The sequence below is a fragment of the Primulina eburnea genome, unplaced genomic scaffold (assembly GCF_022965805.1).
Source record: "Primulina eburnea isolate SZY01 unplaced genomic scaffold, ASM2296580v1 ctg596, whole genome shotgun sequence".
Classification (NCBI taxonomy): domain Eukaryota; kingdom Viridiplantae; phylum Streptophyta; class Magnoliopsida; order Lamiales; family Gesneriaceae; genus Primulina; species Primulina eburnea.
In genome coordinates this window covers 257,185-267,517 of record NW_027331381.1, presented here as the reverse complement: position 1 = coordinate 267,517, position 10,333 = coordinate 257,185, and the positions used below count along the sequence as shown (strand labels likewise).

The window sequence follows — 10,333 nt, the reverse complement described above, 5'->3', positions numbered from 1 at the left end:
TGATTAACTCCCGCACCTCGTTTCTGCCTATCAGAGTGAGGATGATAGCTGCTAGCAGCCATCTCCTCCAATAATTCATATCCTTCCTCAGCCGTTTTTCTCAGCAAGTTACCACAGGCAGCAGCATCTATCATGGTACGGTTAGAAGTAAGCAGACCGTAGTAAAAAGTTTGAACAACTAACCCAAGAGGTAGCTCATGGTGTGGACATCTCCTCAATAAATCCTTGTATCGCTCCCACGCCTCGTAAAGTGACTCAAGCTCATATTGAGCAAAAGTAGTAATGTCGGCTCTCAGCTTCATAGTCTTCGACGGAGGAAAGTACTTGGTCAGGAATGCCTTCGCCATATCCTCCCATGTAGTGATAGACCCTACAGGCAAACAGTTTAACCACGCCTTAGCTTTATCTCTTAGTGAAAATGGAAATAAACGCAAACGAACAGCATCATCAGACACAGCATTAAACTTAAAAGTATCGCAAATTTCAAGAAAATCAGCTATATGAGAATTAGGGTCGTCAAGTGCACTTCCCCCAAATTGAACAGTGTTTTGAATCATCTGAATGATAGCTGGCTTGATCTCAAACTGGTTAGCTCGGATGACTGGTCTCACGATGCTTGGACGTGCTCCATCAAGAGACGGTTGTGCATAATCCATCATCGGAATGCGACGTGGTATCTCAACTTGTCTATTGTCACGCTGTTCCTCTCCACGTTCTTGCTCGTGTCTTTCCATCTGTTCTTTGAGTCTTTGTTGCTGTCTTCGTCTGCGGAAAGTTCTTTCGATTTCAGGGTCAAATTCAAGCTCCACGTCAAGTGATCTTGGCATGCACCACAAGAAAAATCTGCAACACAATGAGAGTATCAAATAATAATGAAATAAATAATACTAAAGAATTTAAATGAAAAAAAAAAAATTGTGAATCAACAGTCCCCGGCAACGGCGCCAAAAACTTGATCGAGCAAAACTTGCACAGTGAATTGTCCCAAAATTTGTTTTATAAATGAAAGCTCGATTTAAAATATCGCAAGTGCACGATAGTCAAGTTATAATAAACGTAAGTGAATACGAGTATCGATCCACAAGGACTGCGTTACAATATTCTTATTTTCACTTCAATTTCTTTAGCAACGATAGATTGAGTTGGTGATTAAACTAAAGTGAATTTAATAACTAAAATGATTAAAATGCAAGAACAAATAATCAAGAAATCAATGATTAGATTGGATGTAAATCAAATGAGAAGCGAATTTGTTGGGAATTATCAGTTCACCTACCGCTCGTGTTCAAATAATTATACTCGACTTTTACTCGTGCATTCGACGGAATTCCCTAGACTAATTAATATACTCTGTCGAGCTATATTAATACTAATCATAAACATGCAGTAATCAAGTATCCTCAATTATTTAACAGTTCACGATTGCATTACGTTCTATGAAATCCGCTAGCTTTCATCCGGGTGAATTATCACTATCGACACGTACCCAATTCCGTATATCTACTAAAATGGTAAATCCGTGGTCTATGCTATTCGATCCTATTGTCAATTATTCTATCGAAATCATTAACAACATGAAATAATCAAAGGAAGTTAGCTAGACTTCAATTGAAATAAGAAAGCGCAAAAGCATAAACAAATCACTCATAAAAACGTCGATAAATAATGTTAAACCACGAGTACGGGGTAGGATCCCCTCAAATCCCAACAAATATAGAGTTTAGCCAACCAAATTCATACTAAAAATCAACAATCTATGCAAGAGAATAAAATACTGCATAATAAAATACTAAATATGACGATGGAAGATGGCTGCGACGCTTGGAATTCTCGAGTTCTTCGAAAGTCTTCCTTACTCCTAGCCTTCTCTCCCAGAAAAATTGATGAAAATATGATGAATCCTCCTCTAAGAGGCGCCCAATCTCGTGTATTAGGTTAGTGGTCTTGGATAGAGTCCATGAAAATAGAAACAAATCTCGCAGAATCTTGCTGGATCGCGTGACTCGCTAGGGCGGTAGGTTTTGACCGCTGGGGCGAGTGACTCTCGAATAAAAATCTTTAGCCTTCTCTCTAGTCTCGCTGGGGCGGCCACTTTTGACCCCCCGAGCGAGAGATCTTCTGTTAAATTCTCTTGTCCAGGCTAGCAGTCTCGCTGGGGCGGTCAGTTTTTGACCGCCCTAGCGAGAGGTCTTCTGTTCGAAATCCTCGGTAAGACTAGAATGCTCGCTGGGGCGGTCAGTTTTGACCGCCCTAGCGAGGCTTCTTCGTTGTTGTGCCCATTTTCTGCCATATTTGGTTCCATTCCTACAAAATACCACAAAACACACGAGATCAGTCATATGCTAAATAATGCAAACAAAATGCAAGAATAAACTAGAACAACCTAATATGATGTATGAATGCGACTCGAAACCAACACTAAAAACACGTAAAAACGAGTCCTATCAAAGTTTAAAATTACAAAAGTTGCAAATTTTTCTCATGAAATAAATAATTTAAGTTGGACTTTAATTATTTATAGTAAATGGTGATTTACAAGAAATTCGGTTATAAATAAATTAATTTGAAAGTAGACAAAGGTGTTTGTATACTTTGTTAATTTAGTTTATAATCATGGCGGTTAGTGATTGGATCAAGATATATAATATTGGATCAATTAATTATTGTGATAATTAATTGATGGTGTATGATATGTGATATTATGCATGAAGGATGATCAAAAGCCCAAGCCCAATTTGCTAGGTGTATGCTAGGATATTTTGTGTTGAATGATTGTAATAATTATCAATTTATAAAGTGGGCTTGGTTTATGGCCCGTTCCCATCCCATGAGATGTATCCCTATTTGCCATGGATATTTATTTGTAAATATTAGTATAGTGGATGATCAAGATTGGAAGATGGTGGCCATGATGATTATGAAGATCGAAGACATGTAAAAATTGGAAGCTTATGTAAATGTTGCATTTGCATCCCGTGCATTTACCCTAGGATTGGACCTAGGTCCGTGTTTAGCTCACACGGACCGTTAGTATTGGGGCGATTGATCATCCTTGTTTGTTTACTGTTTATAATATATGCATGATATGTTATAAATAATGAGTATGTGCGTTATTATTATGATAATAACAAAGTTGCATGAATCCGGCAAACATACGATCAAACATGGCGAGCTTTTAAAATAAAATTAATGATGAGACCTTTCAAAATTAAAAACCCTCATTTTGAATAAGATTCAAAATTAATATCAAGCCCGAAAAGGGGAATTATAAATTTGTTTATAATTTCCTTGTCTTCCATCGACAATGGGTGCATGATGAACGCTACCCGTACTCGGGGCTCGGCTCATATTATTGGGGGGGCCCTGGGTGCCGGAAAGCTGTGACATCCATTGACATGGTGATGTGAACTACGTGGAACTCCCATGATTTCGGCTCATATTATTGAGGGAACTCATGGCGACCGTCCATTAAGGTTCAACATCGATGGGTAAGGCTTGACACGTGAAGATGAACGACGTCATATTATTGGGTCCTAATCAAACGTGAGACAAAAGTTTACGTTAAGGGTTGCATTGTGATGCAATTGGAAACTACCTTTTAGGAATTGTGATTGGCTGATATTATTCGGGATCACAATTCGCTAATTGGACCTTACGTACCTACTGAGGAAAGGAGTTTCCCGTTTTCAGTGGAGGGTAGTGAAAGATGTCAAAACAGTGGGAGTAAATATTTATAAAGTTAAAGTCCATACTTTATATCTTACCAAATATTTAAAATAGTCATCAACATTTATCTGTTTTTACTTTTCAGTACAAATCGACAATGTCTTCGATGCCCAATTCGATATCTATAATACTCGACAAACACATATTAACTGGACCTAATTACCTCACTTGGCTAAGAAATTTGAAAATAGTCTTAAATTCGGAAAGGGTAACATATACACTAACTCAGTCGCCCCCTGTTGAGGCTCCGACTGACTGCAATCCTGAGGAATTGCAGGCTTACAAGGAATGGTGTGACCATGACTTGATAGCCAGGTGTTATATGCTGACTTCTATGAACGATGAGCTACAGAGGCGTTTTGAGGGTGCAAAGAGTGCTGCTGACATTCATTTGCATCTCAAAGAGCTCTTTGGTGAGCAAACACGACCACTAAGGCATGCTACCGTCAAGGAGCTGATCACTTTGCGCATGCGAGATGGGGCCTCGGTCCATGAGCATGGCCTAAAGGTGATCGGGCTCGTGGACAAGCTCGTTGGCATGGATCTGATCCTGCCTTCGGAGTTGACCACCGACATGTTGCTGTTATCGCTGCCTAGCTCATTTGATCCTTTTGTGGTGAACTTCAACATGAACAAGATGGAACCGACCCTTGAGGAGTTGGTGAACATGCTTGTTACGTTTGAATCCACCATCAAGAAAGAGAAGTTGGTTCTTTATGTGGGTTCTTCATCTGGTACGAAGATTGATCCACATGGGAAGGGAAAGAAGAGTTCTTTCCAACGTCCCGAGAAGAACGTGCCCTTGTTGAGGCAATCTCCGAACCCTGTTGAGGCAGCCAGACCAGTTAAGGCTGACAAGACTAATGATGTATGTCATCACTGCAAGAAGCCTGGACATTGGAGGCGTAATTGCAAAGAATATCTTGCCCAGAAGTGTTCTGGAAACGGTATGTTCTAAATTTAAGTAAACATTTTAATTAACTCTACTTCTTGGGTATTAGATACCGGTTGTGACTCACATCTCTGTAATGGGTTACAGGTGATGGGAAGAAGTAGGAAGCCTAAGGAAGGTGTGACCTTCTTGAGGATGGGCAATGGAGCAAGAGTTGCTGCCAAGGCTATTAGAGATGTTTACTTATTGTTGAACAATAGTTTTAAGTTAATTAAGAGATGTTTGTTTGTACCTTTTTTGATAAAAAACATTGTTTCCATTTCTATGCTGATAAAAATGGATATTCTTGTTTATTTTGCAAAGGTGTTTGCAACATTTACATGAATGAATGTTTGATTGGTACTTGAGAACTTGAAAACGATCTCTATAACTTAAAATTAAAAGATATTCCGTTAAATGTCCATTTAAAGGCAGACACCATATGAGATATGGATGGGTAAGCCTCCCAAATATTCTTATCTTAGAATATGGGGAGCCCTGCTTATGTGAAGCACGTAGTGGGAGATAAATTGGATTGTTGATCCATTTTATGTTACTTTGTGGGATATCCAAGGAATTAAGTTGGATATTATTTCTATCATCCCCAAGAAACAAAGGTGTTTGTTTCTAGGAATGCAACCTTTTTGAAAAGGATTTTCTATTGGATAGAAAAAGGGAGATGATAGAACTCGAAGAGGTTCGAGAGAAACCCACAATTGAAGAACCCACACCCGAAGAGCCAAGTGAGGAGATACAAGCTCCTAAAAGATTCGAGAAAGTCTCGAGACCACCTATGAGGTATGGTCAGCTTCTTGAAGAGGGCCATGATGAGCCTAACCATGGATGTGATCCAAGGACCTTCAAGGAAGCGTTATCTGATGCCGATTCATCCAAATGGCTTGAAGCTATGGAATCTGAGTTGAATTCCATGCATACGAACCAAGTGTGGGATCTTATAGATCCACCTGAGGGAACGGTTCCCATAGGGACTTGGGGCGGATGGGAAGGTATTGACTTTCAAGGCGCGATTGGTGGCAAAAGGATGTACTCAAAGACAAGGAGTTGACTTTGAGGAAACCTTTTCCCCAGTCGCAATGTTCAAGTCCATAAGGATTTTGCTAGCCATAGCTGCATGGTATGACTATGAGATATGGCAGATGGATGTTAAGACAGTCTTTCTTAATGGGGATTTTAAGAAAGTGATTTACATGTCTCAACCTAAAGGGTTTACATCTATCGGAAGTGAGCATATGGTATGTAAACTTCAGAGATCTATTTATGATCTAAAGCAGGTGTGGGGACCCGGACGCTAATCAAGTTCCTAATCATCATTGGGACTAATTAGTCAATTATAAACAGGGTCAAAAAAATTTTTTCTTTTAATATACAAAGCGGAAACGTAATGTAATTCAATTCAAATTACATATTAACATGAACATACAATTCTTGTGTTATCTACACAATTAAACTAGGTTCAACTATAAATCAAAGCTGAATCCTAAGTTGCTGCAAAGCCCGGATCTCCACGCTATCTATCTTCTCTCATCCTCTTCTTGACCCTGATCCAGCCCCACCTGTTGTCATGCACACATACAAAACAAGACAACAGCCGGATAACTCCGGTGAGAATAACTCCCAGTATAAACAATGTAAATATGCAATCCTATAAAAACATATATAAAAGCATATAATTAACATTCATAACATGTATCAAATCAGAAACATAAATCAATAACAAATAATGAATCACACTCAAACTCAAACAACGCGTCGTCTCAGACTCGACTCAACTCTAACCTAGGGATCCCGATGTCTGGATATAGGTAATTATATCGAATCTCAGTCGATAGGAATGAATCAATCCCTAAACGGCATCGATATAATTCTTATATCAGTGTCTGGGCGAATCAGCCACAGAATTGACGACTCAGTCAATAACCTGACGAATCAGTCAGTAATTAGGTGAATCAGCCAATAATCAGACAACTCAGCCTGTAATTAAGCGAATCAGCTTAAGTTTAGACGAATCAGTCAATAACCTGACGAATCAGCCGATGACTAGGCGAATCAGCCTATGACTCCACGACTCAGAAATCAATACATACAGTCAGTATCTAAGCAAATTAATCAATGACTAGCGAATCAGCAGTCCTTACATGCAGTGGCTATGAATCAATAGACTAAAAACATCAATCTCAACAATTACAAATATCAATGTAATAAACTAAGTATGTGATTTAGGGAGACTCGAGCCAAACCACACTCGAGTTGTGCAATCCCAACACAACATTAATTTATACCTTTCTTTCTGCTATTCTGACTCTGTCGAAGTCTCGAACCCCAAGCCTGTCAATACTCAGTCTGACAATAACGATATCGAGGGTACAATATCAATACACCATCCAAACAATACTTGATATAATCAGAATTAAATCAAATTCTGTTTCAACAACACAGCGTCATAATTTCAATATATCCAGCCCTACCATATTAGTCAGATATCAATCCCAACATCTCCTAATCAATAACAACTCAATTCTGATATCAAATCAACTCCGAAATTCATAACAATTTCATATGGTATCTGTTTCTCACTCCGGTTTTGATTATACGATGTCTAACATGCCAAGAACATCATATATGAATCATATCAGATTCTCACAATACCATAATTTCAAATCATATCAAAACGTAGCAAAACTTACGTCCAGTTGTAGCCTACTTCGATAGGTACTCAATACCGAAGTCGGATTCAAAATCGGACGGGCGGATTTCTCAGAAAAGGCGTAAGGATTTTCTTTCCTTTTTCTGAAACCTTTTTCGATTCCCTTCGTTTCCTTCTTATGAATTCTGAAAGAATTCATGATATATATATATATATATATATATCTCGCACATGCAATAAGACAAATGGCACATCCTTCACACGACACGCATCGCGCTCGGGCGGTAAGAAATTCCCGCCCGGGCGCTCGCTCGGCGCTCGGGCGGTAAAAATCTGCCGCCCGGGCGCGAAGCGCTCTGCCTCCCCGCATTACCCGATGGCGCTCGGGCGGTCAAAAACTACCGCCCGGGCGCCAAGCTTTCTGCCCGGAACCATCTTGGTTTAACATTGGCGCTCGAGCGGTCAAGAACCACCGCTCGGGCGCCAGACATTCTGCCCGAAAATCACATAACTCATATGTGTTAACCAATCTGTCTCGGAGTGGTCCAACTATGCTCACATCCGTTCATCGTCGATAAATCATCTCAGATTACGTTAATCATCTCAGATTACGTTAATCAAATTCTTGGGCATTACATTTCTCCCCCCCTAAGATACGATTTCGTCCTCGAAATCACAGGCAATCAATCGTATCAATAAGAAGGTATATCACAAAACTGAATAGAAAACTCACATCAGTTAAATAGCTCGGGGAATCTTTGTCTCATGTCTGACTCTATTTCCCAAGTATCTTCTTCTATGCTCTGACGACTTCACTGAATCCTCATATGAAGCATCAATAAAGATAGTTCTCATCTCAATAAAGAGGAAATCCCCATTTCTTTCCGTACAAGGTTTTGAAAGAAGCTATTTCAATACTCGTATGATAGCTATTGTTGTACGAAAACTCACAAAATGGCAGTATATCTTGCCACCTAGCGCTAAAATCAAGCACTACTGTTCTCAGCATCCTCCAATATCTGGAGCATCTGCTCAGACTATCCATCGGTCTATGGATGATATGCGGTACTAAGATGTACCTTCATACTTAGAGCCTACTGCAAACTCTACCCAAAGTGCAATATAGACCGAGGATCATGGTCTAAAACAATCGGCTTTGGCACTCTAGGCAGTGTGATTACCTGTCTGACATAAATCTCAGTCATTTGGTCATGTCTGTACGTCATCGCGTACAGAATAAAACATGCGGATTTGGTCAATCTGTCAGTCACAACCCAAATCACATCACAACTCCGGGAGGATCTCAGTAATTTCATTACAAATCTATGGAAATGTGATCTCATTTCCTTTCAGGAATAGACAAACTCTGTACTAATCCTCCTGTTTTCTTTCTCTCAGCTTCCACCTATTGACAATTCAGACATTTGGTTACAAATTCAGCTATATCAGCTTTCTTTTGTTTCCACCAACACTGTCTTCGATCTGATTCAAACCCGAATTCAGAATAACAACAATATTCAGTCAAATTCAAGACATCACTAATCAGTACTGATCCGATAAACTTATACAATCGCAATTATCTGACACTGATATCTACTACAGCCAACTAATTATAGTTTATTTCTGCTAACATCAACAGAAACATCATCCTTGGATATAACACATCCTGAATGCCATCTGTCTCAATCAGGATTCGCCATTTCAGCTGTTTTTTTTTTTTTTTTTATTTTTTTTTTTTTTTATATCCAATCAAGGCTAAAATCAATCTCCCTGCCAGAAATAAAATCTGAAATCTTATCGGGGGGAAAAAAAAACATCAATAACTTTCATATCATTGGTAAATCAGCCAATGATAGACTCAACTTCAGTAAATCAACTGAATACATAAGGATTATCTCTGCTCCTTTCAGTAATACTCGAGTCATAGCTAGTACGAATTATCAAAGGAATCCTCAATCTAGAATCCTTATCGTACAATACTCATCTCTTGGCCATTTCAGGTCCCATTCTCACCATCTTCTGGAATCAATCTAGGTAGCTCTGTACTTGGTCCGCATATCAATATCCGTAATGCAGTCCCAAAATTAGACAACCCCAGTACAATACCAGCTATCACAAGCTCTAACTCAGTCTCATTCTCATTCTACTGTAGTATACATCGTCTTACAGCATTCACTGCTATAAAAACTCTCCCCAACGGAGCAAGGCATACACTACAGTAAATAAAACTCAACGGGCAAAGCATATCGCAATGCAATTCATTCAAACTAATATAGGTGAAGCACCCGCATCTATCAGTACAAAAGCAGGATAACTATATCAAGAATCGTTACCTGCAACATCACTCATCTGGTGCTTCCTCAGCCTGCTCCTCGGTCAAAGCAAATAATCTGGCCTGCTGTCTAGGAGGCTGGCCGACTATCTGGCTTCCTCCTGGCCTCTGCTGTGACTGAGATGGTGCTGGCTGAAATGAAGGAACAGCAGCTGATTGTCTACTCCACTGTGCTACTGATCCAGATGATTCGGTTCCCTGAAATCTTTGAGAACCTTTCTGTGGACACACTCTGGAAAAATGTCCCTGTTGTTTGCAGAAGTGGCAGCTACCCAGTACTCCTTGGCACTGTTCAGTGGAATGTCTCCCTCCACAATTTCCGCAATAAGTCCCGGTATAACTCTGTTGGGGACCACTGGAACTAGAAGAACTGCCGCCAGACTTCTTAAACTGCTTTCCTCTAGCCTTCAGAAAATCTTTCTTTCCACCACTACTATCACTCTCGAATCTGGGAGGTGGTTGCGGTGGTCTCCACTCTTGAGAAACAAATGCAGCTCCTCTCTGTCTTATCAGGCCTGCTTCAGCGCCCTTTGCTCTATTCATAGCATCAGCAAAGTTATTCGGTCGCCCTGTGTTCACCAATGTAAAAATGTCGGGATTCAAGCCATTGATGAACTGATCAGCAACGGCTTCGTCATTTTCAGACACATGTGGAGCAAACTTTAACAAGGTAGAGAAC

General features: G+C 39.8%; 1 non-coding gene across 1 annotated transcript; it reads left to right on the top strand.

Moving 5' to 3' along the window:
* Window positions 1-192: 192 nt before the first annotated feature.
* Window positions 193-299, top strand: LOC140821511 (small nucleolar RNA R71). Its single transcript, XR_012115768.1, has one exon. It is a non-coding gene; the product is annotated as a small nucleolar RNA R71 (small nucleolar RNA).
* Window positions 300-10,333: the final 10,034 nt, after the last annotated feature.